The 22,485-nt window shown below is 41.5% G+C and overlaps 17 non-coding genes across 17 annotated transcripts; 11 read left to right on the forward strand and 6 right to left on the reverse strand.

Moving 5' to 3' along the window:
- Positions 1-15,364: 15,364 nt before the first annotated feature.
- On the forward strand, positions 15,365-15,437 carry trnar-acg (transfer RNA arginine (anticodon ACG)). Its single transcript has one exon. It is a non-coding gene; the product is annotated as a tRNA-Arg (tRNA).
- Positions 15,438-15,519: 82 nt separating this feature from the next.
- trnay-gua (transfer RNA tyrosine (anticodon GUA)) lies at positions 15,520-15,606 on the forward strand. Its single transcript is given in 2 exon segments — positions 15,520-15,556; positions 15,571-15,606. It is a non-coding gene; the product is annotated as a tRNA-Tyr (tRNA).
- Positions 15,607-15,690: 84 nt separating this feature from the next.
- Positions 15,691-15,762, reverse strand: trnae-cuc (transfer RNA glutamic acid (anticodon CUC)). The gene has a single exon. It is a non-coding gene; the product is annotated as a tRNA-Glu (tRNA).
- Positions 15,763-15,855: 93 nt separating this feature from the next.
- Positions 15,856-15,929, reverse strand: trnam-cau (transfer RNA methionine (anticodon CAU)). Its single transcript has one exon. It is a non-coding gene; the product is annotated as a tRNA-Met (tRNA).
- A 1,006-nt stretch (positions 15,930-16,935) lies between these two features.
- trnal-cag (transfer RNA leucine (anticodon CAG)) lies at positions 16,936-17,018 on the forward strand. The gene has a single exon. It is a non-coding gene; the product is annotated as a tRNA-Leu (tRNA).
- Positions 17,019-17,234: 216 nt separating this feature from the next.
- On the forward strand, positions 17,235-17,307 carry trnar-acg (transfer RNA arginine (anticodon ACG)). The gene has a single exon. It is a non-coding gene; the product is annotated as a tRNA-Arg (tRNA).
- Positions 17,308-17,389: 82 nt separating this feature from the next.
- trnay-gua (transfer RNA tyrosine (anticodon GUA)) lies at positions 17,390-17,476 on the forward strand. The gene is given in 2 exon segments: positions 17,390-17,426; positions 17,441-17,476. It is a non-coding gene; the product is annotated as a tRNA-Tyr (tRNA).
- Positions 17,477-17,562: 86 nt separating this feature from the next.
- trnae-cuc (transfer RNA glutamic acid (anticodon CUC)) lies at positions 17,563-17,634 on the reverse strand. The gene has a single exon. It is a non-coding gene; the product is annotated as a tRNA-Glu (tRNA).
- A 93-nt stretch (positions 17,635-17,727) lies between these two features.
- On the reverse strand, positions 17,728-17,801 carry trnam-cau (transfer RNA methionine (anticodon CAU)). Its single transcript has one exon. It is a non-coding gene; the product is annotated as a tRNA-Met (tRNA).
- Positions 17,802-18,806: 1,005 nt separating this feature from the next.
- trnal-cag (transfer RNA leucine (anticodon CAG)) lies at positions 18,807-18,889 on the forward strand. Its single transcript has one exon. It is a non-coding gene; the product is annotated as a tRNA-Leu (tRNA).
- Positions 18,890-19,105: 216 nt separating this feature from the next.
- trnar-acg (transfer RNA arginine (anticodon ACG)) lies at positions 19,106-19,178 on the forward strand. Its single transcript has one exon. It is a non-coding gene; the product is annotated as a tRNA-Arg (tRNA).
- Positions 19,179-19,260: 82 nt separating this feature from the next.
- On the forward strand, positions 19,261-19,347 carry trnay-gua (transfer RNA tyrosine (anticodon GUA)). Its single transcript is given in 2 exon segments — positions 19,261-19,297; positions 19,312-19,347. It is a non-coding gene; the product is annotated as a tRNA-Tyr (tRNA).
- An 86-nt stretch (positions 19,348-19,433) lies between these two features.
- On the reverse strand, positions 19,434-19,505 carry trnae-cuc (transfer RNA glutamic acid (anticodon CUC)). Its single transcript has one exon. It is a non-coding gene; the product is annotated as a tRNA-Glu (tRNA).
- Positions 19,506-19,598: 93 nt separating this feature from the next.
- On the reverse strand, positions 19,599-19,672 carry trnam-cau (transfer RNA methionine (anticodon CAU)). The gene has a single exon. It is a non-coding gene; the product is annotated as a tRNA-Met (tRNA).
- Positions 19,673-20,677: 1,005 nt separating this feature from the next.
- trnal-cag (transfer RNA leucine (anticodon CAG)) lies at positions 20,678-20,760 on the forward strand. Its single transcript has one exon. It is a non-coding gene; the product is annotated as a tRNA-Leu (tRNA).
- Positions 20,761-20,976: 216 nt separating this feature from the next.
- On the forward strand, positions 20,977-21,049 carry trnar-acg (transfer RNA arginine (anticodon ACG)). Its single transcript has one exon. It is a non-coding gene; the product is annotated as a tRNA-Arg (tRNA).
- An 82-nt stretch (positions 21,050-21,131) lies between these two features.
- Positions 21,132-21,218, forward strand: trnay-gua (transfer RNA tyrosine (anticodon GUA)). The gene is given in 2 exon segments: positions 21,132-21,168; positions 21,183-21,218. It is a non-coding gene; the product is annotated as a tRNA-Tyr (tRNA).
- The last annotated feature ends 1,267 nt before the right edge of the window (positions 21,219-22,485 follow it).

Consider the following 22,485-nt stretch of genomic DNA (forward strand, 5'->3'; position numbering starts at 1 on the left):
ATTATTAGGGTTCGAGCCCGTAGGGCTAGAAACCTATTGTATTTGTAGGTTTTATTCTTCTTCTTCTTATTATTATTCTTCCCTAAAAGTGATCGTGCAGCCCAAACCGTAAAGCCGACAGAGCTGTGACTTGGTCAGATGGTAGTAGTCCTTGTCGCTACTCAGATACAGGGAGCCAGCCAAATCGGCCCATAGGTGGCGCTACAGCGATGAAAGGCGCGTTTGCGCACGTAACCCCTAAACCGTTTGTCGCACACCCAAGTGTTTTATATCAGTGTAATCATTGGCTCAAAACTTAAAAAACGTATATCTCCGATTTCATTTCCGGTATGCAAATTTTTTCGCTAATTTGCATTTTATGAAAAAAATTAAAAATGAACTAGTCCCTGGATTTTTGCCCGATCGGAACCAAACCAACGCTGATGAGTTCTGATGAGTGTGAATGTAAATAATTATCAAAAAAAAGTTGAATTTTCAATTCACGGCCGCTATGTGGCGCTAAAACGTCCAAACCGGAAGTAACATATTTAACTAAAATGGCCCTAACTTGTGAACTGTTTGAGATATGTTCATGGGGCTTGGAAAATATGTGTAGACTCTCAGTCCGGGGTCACAATAAAAAAACTGCGGCATTTGGCCACTAGGTGGCGCTATAATTTGAATGAGCTAGAAAATGGCTATAACTACGCAACCCTTTGCCCGATTGACTTGATATGTGGTATGGTGGGTCTTTGTCTCATGCTACATGAATATCTCAAAGGACATTGGCGTATCTCAAAAAACATGGCCGCCATTGGCCAATGAAGTTTGAGCGCTAATTACACCGAGTTAACTGAGGCCGATCAAAACGACACTCGCTGGGATTATTTGTCTCACAGTCCTTAAGGTCTGTAAGAAATATGAACTCATTTGGCCACCGGGGGGCGAAATAACGCTTTAGGAGTGCTTAAACCATTGTGTATCACGTGACATTTGACATATACCCAAACTAATGTTATCATATGATAGCTCTCCTTATTCTGAGCAACTTTGCCTCTTGAACCACTTCTGTCGATTAAACGATTTGTGAGTTATCGCAGATGATGTCTAAAACCTACTTTCGCGAACTAGTCGTTGGTTTTTCGACTTAACGGAACCAAAACAATGCAGATGACTTCTGTGGAGAGTGATTGTAAATAATTATCGAAAAAAAGCAGAAATTTCCTTTCACGGTCCCTTAGGGGCGGCCAAATTTAAAAATGGGAGGAGCCTATCACATTTAAATGGCCATAAATCCAGAACGGCTTAACATATCATCATGGGGCTCGGGAAATATGTGTATACCATCACTCCAAGTTCACCTACAAAATAACGTGGCATTTGCACACTAGGTGGCGCTATAACAGTAAAAATGGTAAAATTGTTGCGTATTTCATTGCTTAAGCAGTTGTGTATCACGTGACATTTGTCATTTACACAAACTAATATAATCATATGATAGTTCTCCTCATTCAGAACAACTTTGCCTCTTGATCCATTGATGTCAATCAAACAGTTCGCAAGTTATTGGTGATGATGTTAAAGACGTACTTTTGCATACTAATTTTAGGTCTTTCAAGCAATTTCCAAATTTTCACCACAGTACAATTCTCTGGACTCTCTAGATAATTTATGATCAAGGACATGTTGAACTTTTTCATAAATGTGACCATAACAGAGTCCTTTATTATATTAACCTCAAAAGTCTACCTGAAAGCTTGCTGCTCCTTAATGAATAATCCAACTGACTTGCCATATAGTACTATTATACATATTATGACACAAAAAAAGCATGCAAAATGTGAAGGTCATCGGAAGAGGCATGCCTTCATAACAGACAAAAAAGTGAAATATAATTAATTTCAATGGCTTTTTTAGAGTCACCAGATCACAATGTGTGTATTTATGGATATTATGTCTCTCTGTATAATAAGAGTGTGCATGTACTGTATAGTTCTGTGTGTCATGTGTGATCGAGACTGTGCATGTGTGTGGAATGAAATGTGTCTCACAGGAAGACAGTGTTAGAAATAAAATGTATTACACATTAAACGTTGCTCCATAATTACACATCTATAAATACAGCACATGTCTGGCTGCTTTTATGATGCTGTGTTGATATATATATATATATATACAACACACCTTTATTAGGTACACAGGTTTAATTGCATGTAAACCCAAATTGCTACTAAGCCAGTCACATGGCAGCAACTCAATGCATTTAGACATGGTAAACATGACTTCCTGAAGTTCAAACCTTACATCAAAATGGGATATACTGTATAATGTGTGTACAAAATAAACACAATTTAAATGGCACGGCATTCTAGACTATTATGAATGGGAATCAATGTATCTATTTAAGATGCTCCTGGCCATAAGCCTTAAGCTTTTTTTATACACGTCTATCATAATGTATGGCAGGTGCCATGCCACATCCATAGCAACTAAACATGTTAACTTAGCAACCATTAAGCTAGACCTATATCTCTGGAACTGAACATCGTAGAGACATGAGAATTGGTTAATTTCACTCGCCCCTCAGGTATTATCGGTTTACACCTGTTTTTGCATATGAGTGTAAGCATGCGTGGTCTGTATTAACCGTTGATGACCATTTCTTTCATTTTTCTGGTTATGGGTAAGTGTCATCCCTTGCGGATGTGTTATGGTCCGATTCCTGACCGTAGTCAGCGAAGGCAGTCGACCTTAGTCCCCTTAGACTGCTCGAACCCGATGATTGCTGCTTGCAGCTATATTTATTATTATACTTCTTCCCTAAAACTGATCGTGCAGCCCAAACCGTAAGACCGACAGAGCTGAGACTTGGTCAGATGGTAGTAGTCCTTGTCGCTACTCAGATACACGGAACCAGCCAAATCGGCCCATAGGTGGCGCTACAGCGATGCCGCACGCGTTGGCTTGCGCAACCTTTAAACCGTTTGTCGCACAGCCAAGTGTTTTATATCAGAGTAATCATTGGCTCAAAACTTAAAAAATGTATATCTCCGATTTCATTTCCGGTATGCAAATTTTTCCGCTAATTTGCATTTTATGCAACAACAAAGAAAATGAACTAGTCCCTGGATTTTTGCCCTATCGGAACCAAACCAGCGCTGATGACATCTGTGGAGTGTGAATGTAAATAACTATCAAAAAAAAGTTGAATTTTCCACTCACGGCCGCTTGGTGGCGCTAAAACGTCCAAACCGGAAGTGGCATATTTAGCTAAAACGGCCATAACTCGTAAACCATTTGAGATATCTTCATGGGGCTTGGAACACATGTGTAGACCCTCAGTCCGGGGTCACAATAAAAAAAACTGCGGCGTTTGGCCACTAGGTGGCGCTATAATTTGAATGAGCTAGAAAATGGCTATAACTACGCAATCCTTTGCCCGAATGACTTGATATTTGGTATGGTGGGTCTTTGTCTCATGCTACATGAATAACTAAAAGGACATTGGCGTATCTCAAAAAACATGGCCGCCATTGGTCGATGAATTTTGAGCACTCATTACACCGGGTTAACAGAGGCCGATCAAAACGACACTCGCTGGGCGTATTCGTCTCATGGTCCTTAAGGTCTGTAAGAAACATGAACTTATTCGGCCACCGGGGGGCGTAATAACGCTTTTGGAGTGCATGAACAACTGTGTATCACGTGACATTTGACATACACTCAAACTGTTCATATCATATGATAGGACTCCTTTTTCTGAGCCACTTTGCCTCTTGAACCACTTCTGTCGATCAAACTGTTCGTGAGTTATTGCTGATGATGTCAAAAACCTAATTTCGCAAACTAGTCGTTGGTTTTTCGACCGATCAGACCCAAACCAATGTAGATGACTTGTGTGGAGTGTGAAGGTAAATAGTTATCCAAAAAAAGTTGAAATTTTCTTTCCTGGTTGAATAGGGGCGCCAAAATAAAAAAAATGGGCGGAGCCTATCAAATTAAAATGCCTATTAATCCAGAACGGTTTAACATATCATCATGGGGCTCGGGAAATATGTGTAGACCATCACTCCGAGGTCACCTACAAGATAACGTGGCGTTTGGACACTAGGTGGCGTTATAACAGCAAAAAAATGCAAAATTGATGCGTATTTCATTGCTTAAGCAGTTGTGTATCACGTGACATTTTACATTTACACAAACTAATGCTATCATATGATAGTTCTCCTCATTCTGAACAACTTTGCCTCTTGATCCATTGATATCAATCAAACAGTTGGCAAGTTATTGGTGATTATGTTAAAGACGTACTTTTGCATACTAATTTTAGGTCTTTCTTGAAATTTCCAAATTTTCACCACAGTACAATTCTCTGGACTCTCTAGATAATTAATTATCAAAGACATGTTGAACTTTTTCATTTACGTGACCATAATAGGGTTGTTTATTATATCAACCTCAAAAAAGTCCACCTGAAAGCTTGCTACTCCTTAATGAATAATCCAACTGACTTGTCATTAAGTACTATTATACATCTTATGACAGTGAACATGCATGCAAAATGTGATGCTCATTGGAAGAGACATGCCTTCAAAAGAGTCAAAAAGGTGAAATATCATAATTTCAATGGCTTTCTTAGAGTCACCAGATCACAATGCATGTAGCTTTGCTGAAGGAACGTTAAGTATGTGCAGGATAAAGGGAAAAGGGAAACAAAATTATTTTTGCAGATGTGTTCACTGTCCACTGTAAGGCCTTGCTGTCTGATGCACTGCATTGTGTATTATATGTGCATAAGTGTTTCTGTATAGTGTAGAAATAATTGCATACGAGTGTTAGCATTTGTGGTCTGTATTAACCATTGCGGACCGTTTCTGTTATTTTTCTTGGTGTATTAGAGTGTCATCCGTTGTGGATGTGTTATAGTGCGATTCCTGAGCGTAGTGACCAAAGGCAGTCGACATTAGTCCACTTAGCCTGCTCGAACCCGATGATTGCTGCTTGCAGCTATATTTCTTCTTCTTATTATTATTCTGCCATAAAACTGATACTGCAGCCCAAACCGTAAGGCCGACAGAGCTGAGACTTGGTCAGATGGTAGTAGTCCTTGTCGCTACTCAGATACACGGAGCCAGCCATATCGACCCATAGGTGGCGCTATAGCAATACCAAACGCGTTTGCGCTTGTTACTCCGAAACCGTTTGTCGCACACCCAAGTGTCTTATATCAGTGTAATCACTGGCTCAAAACTTAAAAAACGTATATCTCCGATTTCATTTCCGTCATTATAGATTTTTCGCTAATTAGCATTTTATGAAAAAAAAAAAAATGAACTAGTCCCTGGATTTTTGCCCTATTGGAACCAAACCAACGCTGATGAGTTCTGTGGAGTGTGAATATGAATAATTATTAAAAAAAAGTTCAATTTTCAATTCACGGTCGCTAGGTGGCGCTAAAACATCCAAACCGGAAGTAACATATTTAGCTAAAATGGCCATAACTCCTGAACTGTTTGAGATATCTTCATGGGGCTTGGAACACATGTGTAGACCCTCAGTCCGGGGTCACAATAAAAAGACAGTGGCGTTTGGCCACTAGATGGCGCTATAATTTGAATGAGCTAGAAAATGTCTATAACTACGCAACAGTTTGCCCGATTGACTTATTATTTGGCATGGTGTGTCTTTGTCTCATTCTACATAAACATCTAAATGGACATTGGCGTATATCAAAAAACATGGCCGCCATTGGTCGATGAAGTTTGAGCCCTCATTAGACCAGGTTAACAAAGGCTGATCAAAACGACACTCACTGGGCTTATTTGTCTCATGGTCCTGACGGTGTGTAAGAAACATGAACTTATTCGGCCACCAGGGGAAGAAATAACGCTTTTGGAGTGCATAAACAACTGTGTATCACGTGACATTTGACATATACCCAAACTGTTTATATCATACAATAGCTCACTTCATTCTGAGCAACTTTGCCTCTTAAACCACTTCTGTCGATCGAATGGTTCGTGAGTTATCGCTGATGATGTCAAAAACCTACTTTTGCGAACTAGTCGTTGGTTTTTCGACCGATCGGAACCAAAACAATGCAGATGACTTCTGTGGAAAGTGATTGTAAATAATTATTGAAAAAAAATTGAAATTTCCTTTCACGGTCGCTTAGGGGCGCCAAAAAAAAAAAATGGGCGGAGCCTATCACATTTAAATGGCCATAAATCCAGAACGGCTGAACAAATCATCATGGGGCTCGGGAAATATGTGAAGACCATCACTCCGAGGTCACATGCAAAAGAACGTGGAATTTAGACACTAGGTGGCGCTATAACAGTAAAAATGGCTAAATGTACATGTATTTTGGTGGCCTGGACAACTTTGTGTCATGTGACATTTGACTAATACACAAACTATTGATATCAAACGATAGATCTCCTCATTCATAACAACTTTGCCTCTTGAACCATTGATGTCTATCAAATGGTTTGTGAGTTATTGGTGATGATGTATAAAACCTACTTTTGCAAACTTGTTCAAGGATTTTCAAGCAATTACAAAATTTCCACCACAGTACATTTCTCTGGACTCTCTAGGTCAATAATCATCAAAAACATGTTGAGTTTTTTTTTTGTGACCATAACAGGGTCCTTTATTATATTAGCGTGAAACGAGTGTGGTGAAGGTCACCACTCCTTAATAATTAATCCAACTGACTTGCCATTTAGTACTATTATACATATTATGATACTTAACAATCATGCAAAATGTGATGCTCATAGGAATAGGCTTTCCTTCATAAGAGTCAAAAAGGTGAAATATCATTCATTTCAATGGCTTTCTTATAGAGTCACCAGATCACAATGCATGTAGCTTTGCTTAAGGAACGATAAATGTGTGCAGGATAAAGGTGTGTAGTGTGCATGTGTGTATGTTTCTGGGTATCATTTCCCTCTTTATCATAAGAGTGTGAATGCACTGTATAGTTCTGTGTGTCTTGTGTGATCGAGACTGTGCATGTGTGTGTAATGAAATATGTCTCACAGGAAGACAGTGTTAGAAATATAATGTATTACAGATTAAAAGTTGCTCCATATTTACACATCTATAAATATAGCACATGTCTGGCTGGTTTTAAGATGCTGTGTTGATATATATATATATATATACAACACACCTTTATTAGATAAAACCAGTTTAATTGCATGTAAACCCAAATTGCTACTCAGCCAGTCACATGGCAGCAACTCAATGCATTTAGGCATTTAGACATGGTAAACATGACTTCCTGAAGTTCAAACCAAACATCAAAATTGAGAAGAAATGGGATATATCATGTGAGGTGTGTCTACCAAAGAAACATAATTTAAATGGCACGTCCTTCTAAAATATTATTGCAGACAATGTCAATGTCCTACTGACCACAATGTATTCATGAATATGAATCAATGTATCCATTTAAAATTGTCCTAAATTTTAAATTCAATTTTAATTCTTCAAAACACAAAAGAGGCTATGTTGAAAAATATGCATTAAATTAACAAAAAAGACCAATATCTCTGCAATCGAATGTCATAGAGACAAAGAAGTTGCTTCGTTCTACTCATGGAAAAGTGTATTATAATATGACAGGTGACAAGCTATGCCCATAGCAACTAAACAGATTAGCTCTACAATCAGTTACACAGACGTGTATCTCTGCAGTTGAATATTGTAGAGACACAGGGGTTCGGTTAATTTCACTTGTGACTTAATGTAATATCAATTGGCAGGTGCCATACCACACCCATAGCAACTAAACTGTTAACTTAGCAACCATTAAGCTAGACCTCCATCTCTGCAATAGAGCATCGCAGAGTCACTGGAGTTGTTTCGCCACTTGTGGTTTGATGTGATATTAATTGGCAGGTGCCATTCCACGCCAATAGCAACCAAACGGAATAGCTTAGCAACCTTTTAGCAAGATCTATATCTCTGCAACTGTATTAAATGTTTCTGACATTTTACTTGGTGCGCTAGAGTGTCGTCTGTCCTTGATCTGTTATGGTGCGATTCTTGAAACTGATCGGCGATGGCAGACGTACCTTAGATGCCTTAAATCGCTCGAACCCGCTAAATGCTGCTTGCAGCTTTAATTTTGATCTGTTCTGGGAGCGACCAAGGCTTTTCCGCCCCGATGGGCTGCACCCCAGCAGCATTGGAGCGGAAATTCTGTTAAGAAATTTCAGTTAAGAAACTGTTAAGAATGTTACTGCTTCCAAATGCATAGAGACTGTGTCTGTCCACCAAATAATACAACCAAATAATAATTTATGTAAAAGTCAGAGAAAAAACCTTATCATGATTAAACCCAAAGACAATATATTTAATGACCAAAACCAATGCCTAAAGTTTGGGCTACTTAATATTAGATCACTAAATCCAAAGGCAGTTATTGTAAATGATATGATCACAGACAACAGTTTTGATATACTCTGCCTTACTGAAACCTGGCTTAAGCCAAATGATTATTTCGGTCTAAATGAGTCTACTACACCAAGCTACTTTTATATTCATGAGCCACGTCCGGTCGGTCGAGGTGGTGGTGTATCAACAATCTTTAGAGACTTTCTTACCGTTACTCGGAGAACAATGCATACATTTAAATCATTTGAAGTGCTTGCGTTGAACATAACAGTTCCAAACAAAAGTAAAAAACCATTGGTCTCTCTTACATTGGTTACTGTGTATAGACCCCCTGGGCCTTACACTTGTTTTCTGATAGAGTTCGCAGACTTCTTATCGGATCTATTGGTTAACGTTGATAAAGTACTGATTGTTGGAGATTTTAATACGGGGTTTTATCGACAGGTTAGAACAATCACCTCAACTACTAAAGATAGTTTCGTAAAGAACTTGCCAGATCTGACTCCTCTAATAACCTTTCCAACTAATATAGAATCGCTCAATGACATGACCAGCAACATAGGCACTATTTTCTCTAATACTTTAGAAGCGGTCGCACCTATGAAGTCAAAAAGGATTAATGAAAAGATCATAGGACCATGGTATAATAACACCACTCGCGCCCTAAAAAGAGAAACCTGTAAACTGGAGCGAAATGGAAACAAACCCAATTAGAGGTCTTTAAAATTGCATGGAAAGAGAGTGAAAGCTGTTACAAAAAGGCACTAAAAGCAGCAAAAGCTGAGCACTTCCGTAACCTCATAGAAAATAACAAAATCAATCCAAGGTTTTTATTTAGTACAATTGCTAAACTAACAAACAAACAGACTCCACCTGACCTGGGTATTCCGCCGCACCTTGGTAGCAATGAATTCAAGAAGTTTTTTACTGAGAAAATCGAAAAAATTCGAGACAACATAGCTAAAACCAAACCTCCAAGTGTGTCGGAAGAATTAGTTTGAACCGTCACCCAAAAAGAAAAGCTAGTGTTTTTCTCCTATAAATCAGGATGATTTAATTTAAAATTATTGCAACATCCAAACCGACAACATGCTTATTAGACCCCATTCCGACTACTTTATTAAAAGAGTTAATACCTGCTGTAATTGAGCCCATTTGTAACATAATCAACTCGTCAATTAATCTAGGACATGTCCCAGGACCCTTTAAACTGGCTGTAATTAAGCTTCTTATTAAAAAAACAAACTTAGACCCCAATGAACTTGGAAGCTATAGTCCGATTTCAAATCTCCCGTACTTGTCTAAAATACTAGAAAAAGAAGCTTCCACTCAGTTGTGTACCTTCTTACAAAATAATGACATGCACGAAAAGTTTCAGTCTGGCTTTAGACCGCATCACAGCACTGAAACTGCGCTCGTTAGAATTACAAATGACCTTCTTATTGCATCAGATAAAGGTAACATCTCACTCTTAGTCCTGCTTGACCTTAGTGCTGCTTTCGATACTGTTGACCATAAAATACTACTAGATCGTTTACACAATTATACCGGTATTCAGGGACGGGCAATACAGACGGGTTCAGATCTTACTTAACAGACAGATATCAATAGGTCCATTTAAATGGGAAATTGTCAAATCTTAAACAAGTAAATTATGGATTACCTCAGGGATCGGTTTTAGGACCCTTGCTTTTCTCCATATACATGCTGCCCCTCGGCAACATTATTAGAAAACATGGAATTAGCTTTCATTGTTACGCAGATGATACTCAGCTATATATCTCATCAAGACCAGATGATTCCTTTAAGCTATCCACACTGGCAGAGTGCATCAAAGACATAAAACATTGGATGACTAGTAATTTCCTCCTTTTAAACTCTAGCAAAACAGAAATATTACTTATAGCACCAAAATCAAGTAAACAGAATATCTCCGACTACAACCTGCAAATTGAAAGCTGCACTGTTACTCCAACAAATACAGTTAAAGACCTAGGCGTTATATTAGACGGCAGCCTGTCATTTAATAATAACATCTCAAATATCACAAAAACAGCCTTCTTCCACCTTAGAAATGTTGCCAAATTACGAAATATTTTATGTGTTGCTGATGCAAAAAAGCTTATTCATTAATTTGTGACCTCACGGCTTAACTATTGTAATGCTCTACTTAGTGGTTGTCCTTTATCATCGAAAAACAAACTACAGTTAGTTCAGAATGCAGCTGCCAGAGTGCTTACTAGGTCAAGAAAATACGATCACATAACCCCAGTTTTATCATCGCTTCACTGGCTACCCATTAAGTATGGTATTGATTTTAAAATAATTTTAATTACTTACAAAGCCCTGAATGGTTTAGCACCTACTTACTTAACCGAGCTTTTATCACGTTACAACCCATGATGCTCTCTAAGATCTCAAAACTTAGGACTTTTGACAACACCTAGAATAACTAAATCCACCAAAGGGGTCGAGCTTTCTCATACGTAGCACCTAAACTCTGGAATAGCCTTCCTGATACTATTCGAGGGTCAGACACAATCTCCCAATTTAAATCTAGATTAAAGACAAATCTTTTCAGCCAAGCCTTCACTTAATGCATAGTTAATGAACAGCAGCTACGCTAATTATTCTCTTTCCGCCTCTGCCTCGGGATGCCCATCCCGAGGTAGGAAGAAGTTCCACTATGTCCAGAAGACCTACAGATGGCCATCCCCAATTTGAGATTACGCCAGCTACAGCTGCAGACTGACTGACCATCCCAGCTCCATCTAAGGAAATTCCACCACCAGCCAAGAGAAATATCACAATCGGACCATCCCAGCTCACACCAATACACCCCCAACCAAGAGCAAAGACGGACTATTTGTCTTATTAATGCTGAAGTTACAATATTTGATATTAAATGCTAAACTAAAAAGCAGCTATGACATGTCAGAGGGGATCTGGCCCTCCCGGCTAAGCCTGGTTTCTCCCGAGGTTTTTTTCTCCATTAATCAATCATTGGAGTTTGGGTTCCTCGCCACAGCAGGGCAGTGCTGGCCTGCTCACCAGGAGACTGCATTTATTTATTTATTTAGAAATTAGATATTTTTTTTTAGAATGATCTTACTCGTTGTATAAATACCATCCACTGTGCTGTGTTTTACCTTTTCTGTTTTTCCTGTTTGCCCCTGTAAAGCTGCTTTGAAACAATACACATTGTGAAAAGCGCTATATAAATAAACTTGAATTGAATTGAATTGTGGCTTCTGCTGGAGCGGCCAACTTCCTCAGACCGGTGACGGCATCCTGGCAAGCGACGGCTGTTAGTAGTGGATCTGCTGGCCATGAGGCGGGTGCTTGGGTAGGTGGAGGAGTGATGTTTAGTGGTTAAACGTGACCGGACAGTGCTGTTGCAGGCCAGCTAGAGCTGTGCTGGTGGTTGCCGTGCGAGGGAGCAGGAACAGTCCCGTCTGACCCCCAACTGGAGAACAGCTGGCATCGACGATGGCTCACCTGGAGCGCAGCCTAGCCTAGCCGACTTGTGGAGTGCTCATGTATCTTCAAGTTGATGTGCGCACTGTGTGGGTCAAAAAACAATTAATTATTTTAGAGTTAACTTTGTGACTGCGTTGCAATTCCAAGATGCGTTTGTGTTCAGGTTGGCAGACGAGATATCATAGAGATCTTGCGGTTAAGCAACTGGTAACTGGTGCATGCCCCGTTGTGTAGCTTAACCCTACAGTTTGTCTAGCAGCGAGCTAGAGCGTGCCGGCAGCAATTGCATGTGGGAACGAACGGGGTGACTTGCAAGACGTAAACAAGCTGGGATACGGAATCGCTTCCGGAGTCTGCAGGAAGATAAATTTGGAAATGTTGCCTCACAGATCGGCCCTGCTGCGTGACTGCATCGTTTCAAACCCGTATGATCCCTTGAATACCTTACGTCCTTCTTGTGATGTGTAATCCTTTAGAGTTGGCTTCAGGTAAGAATCTTCGTCTACTTATGTGCTGGTTGCGAACCAGCCGGTCATAATTATATGCTCTGGCTTCTCCCGAACTTTGTTAATCTATAGTCATCCATTAACATCATTGTAATAAGAATCAGACAAGGAAGGAAGGAGGCGGGAACCGGCAAACATTTAAACATTTAATAACAGAAATAATAAAAGCTGGCGGCCCCTCACGGCCGACCGCCGGCAAACAAAACATAAATACAAATCACAAGAACATAAATATAAACTTAACACATGTTCGGGCCCGGTCCTCTCTCTTCGATGGTCCGGTCACTCGTTCCTTTTATATGCTCCCAATCTCCTACGTGATTCGAGGCCGGTGTGCGCACAGCTGGCGCTAATTCACAATTACTCACCGGACTCGAACCACGGTCTCGCCCCGCCTACTCTTACCGTCGTAGCAAAAAAAGAAGAACTCCAAATCGCACGCCATATCATTCCAGTTGCCATAATAATATCTTGATATATCTCGATAAGACCATCTCCAGCTATTAATATCATTGTATACCCCATACCACACTTACGTCAATGCCAGTTGAAGTGCTTTCTGCAGTGAGTTTGTGACTCGTCCCAGGTCTTCAGCTCCTGGATTAGAACATACTGATGTGGGAGGCTCTGGGTAATAGGACAAAGTCCTGTTGAAAGAAACTAGTTGAATTTATCAGGGCTGAACTCAAGACGGGTGTGGCATGAACCCATGTAATATTGAGAATTATGTATTTTATTAGGGGTCAAGCACAGAGGGTGTATAGGTACCTATTGTTTCTATGACTATTCTACTTCCTTTCCACAGGAAGTACACGGTAGCCCAAAATAATTTTTCTAGTAAAGTTAGACTTATAGTATGTGGAATATAAGTAGTTAGTTCAACTCTACATTTGTATCACAATCCCGAAAGACACTCATAAGAACAGTTTTGTTGTCAGGCTGTATTTACTTTATATGTTGGTATGTTAATTGGTGTGAGATTAATTTGGGAGCCTAGAAGCTTGTAAACGAGTCTCATGCGTGTGAGTTGGCAACTCTCTGCTTTAATCCCAGTAACGTTACTTCTGTGATCATTTGACACAGAAATAATGATAGTGTGTCTTTTGAAAAGACTGTTTGTGACGTCGTTACATACCTTATAATAATAATTTTAACTTCTGCGGCAGCAACAGCAAATATTGAAGCGTTATGATTTTAGACCGAGGTGTAAGTTAATTGATTTTCATTAATAAGATCGTCTGGTGTTCAAATTGAGATCAGGATCTTTTAACGATTAATCGTGCAGCTCTAATGTCTAACAATGAATTAATAAATAGTTTGTGTCCACCAAAGCGTCTTCAGCCAGCTAAACTAATAAAAATGTAAAAGACTGGGCAAAAGATCTCAACAATACCATTCAACACAATGATGTCACGGTGATCTCAGAATACTTTCAGAATACTCACGATGAGGTCAAACTGTTACCTCACAGCAAACTTACTGTTTGCTCAAACTGTGATCTTACTATTGTGATCTATTGTGATATTGTGATCTTTGAGGTTTAGATGTGACTGGATTGTCATTTGATGTTACCATTATGTGGCTGAGTGTTTGCTCTAGTTGAGCTCTTGACTCTACAGTGTTTGACTTCTCTCCCTCTAGCTGCTATAACTGTGTGTTTCCTGTAAAGAGCACATTTGTTATATTGAGTAATACGTCTTGTATGGAAAGTTATTCATGTGTGAGTAATCATGGGTGAATAATCATGAGAAATATGTCAATTTGTTTGATAGTCGAGAGTGAGATTCAGCTGTTCTGACACAAACAGAAATCATAAATGTCTTTTAAATTTAAACATTGCAACAATGAAATACATCAAGACTCAGTGTTTGAACCTCAACAATGGTTAGAACCAACTAAGAAGCTTCATGCTGCAATGCATGCTGGGAGTCATGAATGAGTTTTGAATTATGGTGTTACCCAGCATGCATTGTAGCAGGAAGTTTTCATTCTGCTGATTGTCACCGTCATTGAGTTTAATATGGTAATTATTGATGTCTGTGATTTTCCCAACACGCTCTTAAGAGTTATATAATAGTTAAAGAAATTTGTGCTTTAATCTCATCTGCCCAACACTTCTCAGCCTCAAGCTTTAAAATATGTAAAAATTATCAACAGACTAAAAATTCAACATGAGATCATTATCACTGGCGAGCAGTATTCTCAGAGTTTCAGTGGCAATGTCACGTTTATTTATATAGCACAATTTAAATCAACTGAAGTTGACCAATGTGCTGCACCATTTAAACTGAGTTAAAATTTATATAAAAAAAAGAAGAAGAAAAGACAGCATATATAAAAGACATACACAAGATCACTAACAGAAAGCCAGGTCAAAGAAGTATATTTTCAGCAGAGACTTAAAGAAGGAAGGTGAGGAGGCTGTTCTAATGGAAAGGGGCAGTGCATTCCAAAGTCTGGGGGCAGCAATACAAAATGCACGATCACCCCGATATCGTAACCTAGACTTTGGGATACACAGTAATCTCTGGTTTGATGACCGAAGAGAAACAATGGGCCTATATTAAGTTAAAGGTGTGATAAATAAGAGGGAGCTAGACCATTTAATGCTTTAAATGCTAGTTTAAAGCACATCCCCCCCAAGGAACGAGGGTCCATTCCGAAAGTCGTGGGTGCACGATTGCTGAGAGGCCGAAGGCCCCCACTGTCAGGATGGCCGAGCGATCAGGTCACAATCTCCTCTGGAGGGGTGGGTTCGAATCCCACTTCTGACATTGCTTTGCATTTCACACTGGAGACTCCTGGCTCGGCTTTACATGGAAACGGCCGTGCGCTAATTTAAGTCAGACAGTGTAAGGGTTCCAATCCACATCTGCTTTGAAGTTGCAAGTAATCTTGATTACCAGGCACAGGTTTGTTCCAGAGAGCATGGGTTCTGTCAGCCCCTTTGCCTGTTCTCGATCTGCGTTCTTCCTGTGTGCCCTCAAAGAGGGCCAGTGGCGCAATGGATAACGCGTCTGACTACGGATCAGAAGATTCTAGGTTCGACTCCTGGCTTGCTCGTTGCCCCTCAGCTCCTTTTCGTGCCACGAGGGCTTCCGCTGACAAGGCCCAAAAATAGCTCAGACGATAGACGGTATCCGGGCCTTCGATAGCTCAGTTGGTAGAGCGGAGGACTGTAGGCATCTCACTGGTCATCCTTAGGTCGCTGGTTCGAATCCGGCTCGAAGGAAGCGTCTCTTTAAGCCTTGGAGACCTTCAAAGGCTATTGTTTTCAAAGTCCCACGAAAACAGCCAGAGGGCGTCCAAAAGCACATTCCCTGACCGGGAATCGAACCCGGGCCGCGGCGGTGAGAGCGCCGAATCCTAGCCACTAGACCACCAGGGAGCACCCGCTCGTGAACGTTCCTACGCGGGAGCCGGAAAGATGTGTCGCCTTAATAGAGCCAGTCTGTCAGTTCAAAAGAATTTCCCACCACGCTGCCCCGTGTGAGGCTCGAACTCACGACCTTCAGATTATGAGACTGACGCGCTGCCAAACTGCGCCAACGAGGCGTACCACGGCATGTTTAAGTAAACAGCAAAGGTTAAAAGTGAAAAGACTAGGCCTTTTGTTGATATAACAGGGAAGCTGTCCATTTGGTTTCGGCCAAACATTTGTTTTGGAAGGGAACTGCACATATAAACAGGCTGCGGGGAGTTCTAAGAATGGATATTCTTGCTTGTGACCATGCTTGTGATGCAATCTGAGAAAACATAGGAAATCGCTGTCCGCTAAATTCTTTTGCAGCGTCCGCCGGACGCAGTGGAGCAACTCTGGTCTGACCGTTTTCAGTGACAGAATAGCCTGACATTTCAGTATGCAATGTTTTATAAAAATAAAAGTAACAACATCCACAAAATACAAAACACAAATTTTTTCATTAAATCTGATTCATCAATTTCATATGAGTTGTGAAAGCGCAATTAGTGCATCGCATGAGGAGCAGGACTTAGTTTAAATGACTGTAGGGTTCACTTTTTTATGAAACAGGTAAAGGGACGGAAACTCCTTGGGATAATGAAGCCATACACATAGCCCTTACCATAAATCAGGGCTGTTCAATTAAAGCGGTCAATGTTCTTTTTTTGAAGTAAAATCTACTGAACATACAAACAAAGTGTAACAATTTAAATGGATTCATCGCGAGCAAATTACTGACAAAGCTACTAAAAATGCATCCGTTCCCTGCCATTTATACCAGAACAGATTCTTAATTATCTTCCCAATTAAAACAGTGTTCATTAGGAAATGCTCTTAACAGGCTGATCATTAATGCAATTGGTTTAAAATATATAATTCTCGCAAAAAATAGAAACAAGACCTCATGGTTTATGAATAAGCATCAAATCGAAGAGTGAAGTGTCGAAAAGTGAGGAGGAAAGGTCCCCTCTATCTGGGAATCGCGCTCCTTGCGGTACGTTATTTCTAAATGGCCTGTGTGCCATTGAACGGCTGCATTTAAGGGTCCATTCCGAAAGTGGTGGGTGCACGATTGCTGAGAGGCCGAACGCCCACACTGTCAGGATGGCCGAGCGGTCTAAGGCGCTGCGTTCAGGTCGCAGTCTCCTCTGGAGGCGTGGGTTCGAATCCCACTTCTGACATTGCTTTGCCTGTCACACTGGAGACTCCAGGCTCGGCTTTACATGGAAACGGCCGTGCGCTAATTTAAGTCAGACAGTGTAAGGGTTCCAATCCACATCTGCTTTGAAGTTGCAAGTAATCTTGATTACCAGGCACAGGTTTGTTCCAGAGAGCGTGGGTTCTTTCAGCCCCTTTGCCTGTTCTCGATCTGCGTTCTTCCTGTGTGCCCTCAAAGAGGGCCAGTGGCGCAATGGATAACGCGTCTGATTACGGATCAGAAGATTCTAGGTTCGACTCCTGGCTGGCTCGTTGCTCCTCAGCTCCTTTTCGTGCCACGAGGGCTTCCGCTGACAAGGCCCAAAAATAGCTCAGACGATAGAGGGTATCCGGGCCCTCGATAGCTCAGTTGGTAGAGCGGAGGACTGTAGGCATCTCACTGGTCATCCTTAGGTCGCTGGTTCGAATCCGGCTCGAAGGAAGCGTCTCTTTAAGCCTTGGAGACCTTCAAAGGTTATTGTTTTTTCAAAGTCCCACGAATACAGCCAGAGGGTGTCCAAAAGCGCATTCCCTGACCGGGAATCGAACCCGGGCCGCGGCGGTGAGAGCGCCGAATCCTAGCCACTAGACCACCAGGGAGCACCCGCTCGTGAACGTTCCTAAGCGGGGGCCGGAAAGATGTGTCGCCTTAATAGAGCCAGTCTGTCAGTTCAAAAGAATTTCCCACCACGCTGCCCCGTGTGAGGCTCGAACTCACGACCTTCAGATTATGAGACTGACGCGCTGCCAAACTGCGCCAACGAGGCGTACCCAGCATGTTTAAGTAAACAGCAAAGGTTAATAGTGAAAAGACTAGGCCTTTTGTTGATATAACAGGGAAGCTGTCCATTTGGTTTCGGCCAAACATTTGTTTTGGAAGGGAACTGCACATATAAACAGGCTGCGGGGAGTTCTAAGAATGGATATTCTTGCTTGTGACCATGCTTGTGATGCAATCTGAGAAAACATAGGAAAACGCTGTCCGCTAAATTCTTTTGCAGCGTCCGCCGGACGCAGTGGAGCAACTCTGGTCTGACCGTTTTCAGTGACAGAATAGCCTGACATTTCAGTATGCAATGTTTTATAAAAATAAAAGTAACAACAACCACAAAATACAAAACACAAAACTTTTCATTAAATCTGATTCATCAATTTCATATGAGATGTTAAAGCGCAATTAGTGCATCGCATGAGGAGCAGGACTGAGTTCAAATGACTGTAGGGTTCAATTTTTTATGAAACAGGTAAAGGGACGGAAACTCCTTGGGATAATGAAGCCATACACATAGCCCTTACCATAAATCAGGGCTGTTCAATTAAAGCGGTCAATGTTCTTTTTTTGAAGTAAAATCTACTGAACATACAAACAAAGTGTAACAATTTAAATGGATTCATCGCGAGCAAATTACTGACAAAGCTACTAAAAATGCATCCGTTCCCTGCCATTTATACCAGAACAGATTCTAAATTATCTTCCCATTTAAAACAGTGTTCATTAGGAAATGCTCTTAACAGGCTGATCATTAATGCAATTGGTTTAAAATATATAATTCTTGCAAAAAATAGAAACAAGACCTCATGGTTTATGAATAAGCATCAAATCGAAGAGTGAAGTGTCGAAAAGTGAGGAGGAAAGGTCCCCTCTACCTGGGAATCGCGCTCCTTGCGGTACGTTATTTCTAAATGGCCTGTGTGCCATTGAACGGCTTCATTTAAGGGTCCATTCCGAAAGTGGTGGGTGCACGATTGCTGAGAGGCCGAACGTCCACACTGTCAGGATGGCCGAGCGGTCTAAGGCGCTGCGTTCAGGTCGCAGTCTCCTCTGGAGGCGTGGGTTCGAATCCCACTTCTGACATTGCTTTGCATGTCACACTGGAGACTCCAGGCTCGGCTTTACATGGAATCGGCCGTGCGCTAATTTAAGTCAGACAGTGTAAGGGTTCCAATCCACATCTGCTTTGAAGTTGCAAGTAATCTTGATTACCAGGCACAGGTTTGTTCCAGAGAGCGTGGGTTCTTTCAGCCCCTTTGCCTGTTCTCGATCTGCGTTCTTCCTGTGTGCCCTCAAAGAGGGCCAGTTGCGCAATGGATAACGCGTCTGACTACGGATCAGAAGATTCTAGGTTCGACTCCTGGCTGGCTCGTTGCTCCTCAGCTCCTTTTCGTGCCACGAGGGCTTCCGCTGACAAGGCCCAAAAATAGCTCAGACGATAGACGGTATCCGGGCCTTCGATAGCTCAGTTGGTAGAGCGGAGGACTGTAGGCATCTCACTGGTCATCCTTAGGTCGCTGGTTCGAATCCGGCTCGAAGGAAGCGTCTCTTTAAGCCTTGGAGACCTTCAAAGGTTATTGTTATTTCAAAGTCCCACGAGTACAGCCAGAGGGTGTCCAAAAGCGCATTCCCTGACAGGGAATCGAACCCGGGCCGCGGCGGTGAGAGCGCCAAATCCTAGCCACTAGACCACCAGGGAGCACCCGCTCGTGAACGTTCCTACGCGGGAGCCGGAAAGATGTGTCGCCTTAATAGAGCCAGTCTGTCAGTTCAAAAGAATTTTCCACCACGCTGCCCCGTGTGAGGCTCGAACTCACGACCTTCAGATTATGAGACTGACGCGCTGCCAAACTGCGCCAACGAGGCGTACCCAGCATGTTTAAGTAAACAGCAAAGGTTAAAAGTGAAAAGACTAGGCCTTTTGTTGATATAACAGGGAAGCTGTCCATTTGGTTTCGGCCAAACATTTGTTTTGGAAGGGATCTGCACATATAAACAGGATGCGGGGAGTTCTAAGAATGGATATTCTTGCTTGTGACCATGCTTGTGATGCAATCTGAGAAAACATAGGAAATCGCTGTCCGCTAAATTCTTTTGCAGCGTCCGCCGGACGCAGTGGAGCAACTCTGGTCTGACCGTTTTCAGTGACAGAATAGCCTGACATTTCAGTATGCAATGTTTTATAAAAATAAAAGTAACAACAACCACAAAATACAAAACACAAAACTTTTCATTAAATCTGATTCATCAATTTCATATGAGATGTTAAAGCGCAATTAGTGCATCGCATGAGGAGCAGGACTTAGTTCAAATGACTGTAGGGTTCACTTTTTTATGAAACAGGTAAAGGGACGGAAACTCCTTGGGATAATGAAGCCATACACATAGCCCTTACCATAAATCAGGGCTGTTCAATTAAAGCGGTCAATGTTCTTTTTTTGAAGTAAAATCTACTGAACATACAAACAAAGTGTAACAATTTAAATGGATTCATCGCGAGCAAATTACTGACAAAGCTACTAAAAATGCATCCGTTCCCTGCCATTTATACCAGAACACATTCTAAATTATCTTCCCATTTAAAACAGTGTTCATTAGGAAATGCTCTTAACAGGCTGATCATTAATGCAATTGGTTTAAAATATATAATTCTTGCAAAAAATAGAAACAAGACCTCATGGTTTATGAATAAGCATCAAATCGAAGAGTGAAGTGTCGAAAAGTGAGGAGGAAAGGTCCCCTCTACCTGGGAATCGCGCTCCTTGCGGTACGTTATTTCTAAATGGCCTGTGTGCCATTGAACGGCTTCATTTAAGGGTCCATTCCGAAAGTGGTGGGTGCACGATTGCTGAGAGGCCGAACGTCCACACTGTCAGGATGGCCGAGCGGTCTAAGGCGCTGCGTTCAGGTCGCAGTCTCCTCTGGAGGCGTGGGTTCGAATCCCACTTCTGACATTGCTTTGCATGTCACACTGGAGACTCCAGGCTCGGCTTTACATGGAATCGGCCGTGCGCTAATTTAAGTCAGACAGTGTAAGGGTTCCAATCCACATCTGCTTTGAAGTTGCAAGTAATCTTGATTACCAGGCACAGGTTTGTTCCAGAGAGCGTGGGTTCTTTCAGCCCCTTTGCCTGTTCTCGATCTGCGTTCTTCCTGTGTGCCCTCAAAGAGGGCCAGTGGCGCAATGGATAACGCGTCTGACTACGGATCAGAAGATTCTAGGTTCGACTCCTGGCTGGCTCGTTGCTCCTCAGCTCCTTTTCGTGCCACGAGGGCTTCCGCTGACAAGGCCCAAAAATAGCTCAGACGATAGACGGTATCCGGGCCTTCGATAGCTCAGTTGGTAGAGCGGAGGACTGTAGGCATCTCACTGGTCATCCTTAGGTCGCTGGTTCGAATCCGGCTCGAAGGAAGCATCTCTTTAAGCCTTGGAGACCTTCAAAGGCAAGGCAAGGCAATTTTATTTATATAGCACATTTCATACACAGTGGCAATTCAAAGTGCTTTACATAGAAGAAATTAAAATAATAAAAAGAAATAAGAGTAATTATAAAAGTAAAATACAGTACAGTACAGACAGTCGGACGAACATTGGCAACAGTGCTCATTCATTAAATGCATAGCTAAACAGATGCGTTTTGAGTCTGGATTTGAAAGTGACTATTGTAGGAGCACATCTGATCTCCTCTGGAAGCTGGTTCCAGCTGCGGCTGGCATAATAGCTAAAAGCAGATTCGCCATGCTTTGAGTGAACCCTTGGTATTTCTAGCTGATATGATCCTAGTGATCTGAGTGATCTGTTGGGTTTATATTCATTGAGCATATCTGCAATGTATTGAGGTCCTAGGCCATTGAATGATTTATATACCAGTAATAATACTTTAAAATCAATCCTAAATTTAACTGGGAGCCAGTGTAAAGACCTGAGGACTGGTGTGATATGTTCATATTTTCTAGTTCTGCTCAGAATCCTGGCGGCAGCGTTCTGTATGAGCTGCAACTGTCTAATGGTCTTTTTGGGAAGGCCAGTGAGGAGTCCGTTACAGTAATCCACCCTGCTGGTGATGAAAGCATGAACAAGTTTCTCTAAGTCTTGTCTGGAAACAAAGCATCTAATTCTTGCAATATTTTTCAGATGGTAGTATGCTGATTTGGTTATTGCTTTGACATGACTACTGAAACTAAGGTCTGACTCTAGTGTCACACCAAGATTCCTGACTTGATTTTTAATTGTTTGACCCCTAGAGTGAAGTTATGCGTTCACCTTGAGAACTTCATCTTTGTTTCCAAATGCAATTGCTTCAGTTTTGTCTTTGTTTAATTGAAGAAAGTTTTGACACATCCAATTGTTGACTTCATCGATGCAGTGGCACAGGGAGTCAATGGGGCTGTAATCGTTAGGCGATAGAGCTAAGTAGATCTGTGTGTCGTCTGCATAGCTGTGGTAAGCAATTTTGTTCTTTCTCATTATTTGGCTCATTGGGAGCATATACAGGTTGAACAGGATTGGCGCAAGAATTGAGCCTTGAGGGACTCCGCATGTCATGGATGTCCACTCAGACTTATGATCTCCTATACTCACATAATAACCTCTCCCATCTAAGTATGACCTGAACCATTTTAGGACTATCCCAGAAAGCCCCACCCAGTTTTCCAGCCTGTCAAGAAGTATGTTATGA

The sequence above is a fragment of the Triplophysa dalaica genome, chromosome 5 (genome assembly GCF_015846415.1).
Source record: "Triplophysa dalaica isolate WHDGS20190420 chromosome 5, ASM1584641v1, whole genome shotgun sequence".
NCBI classification, from domain to species: domain Eukaryota; kingdom Metazoa; phylum Chordata; class Actinopteri; order Cypriniformes; family Nemacheilidae; genus Triplophysa; species Triplophysa dalaica.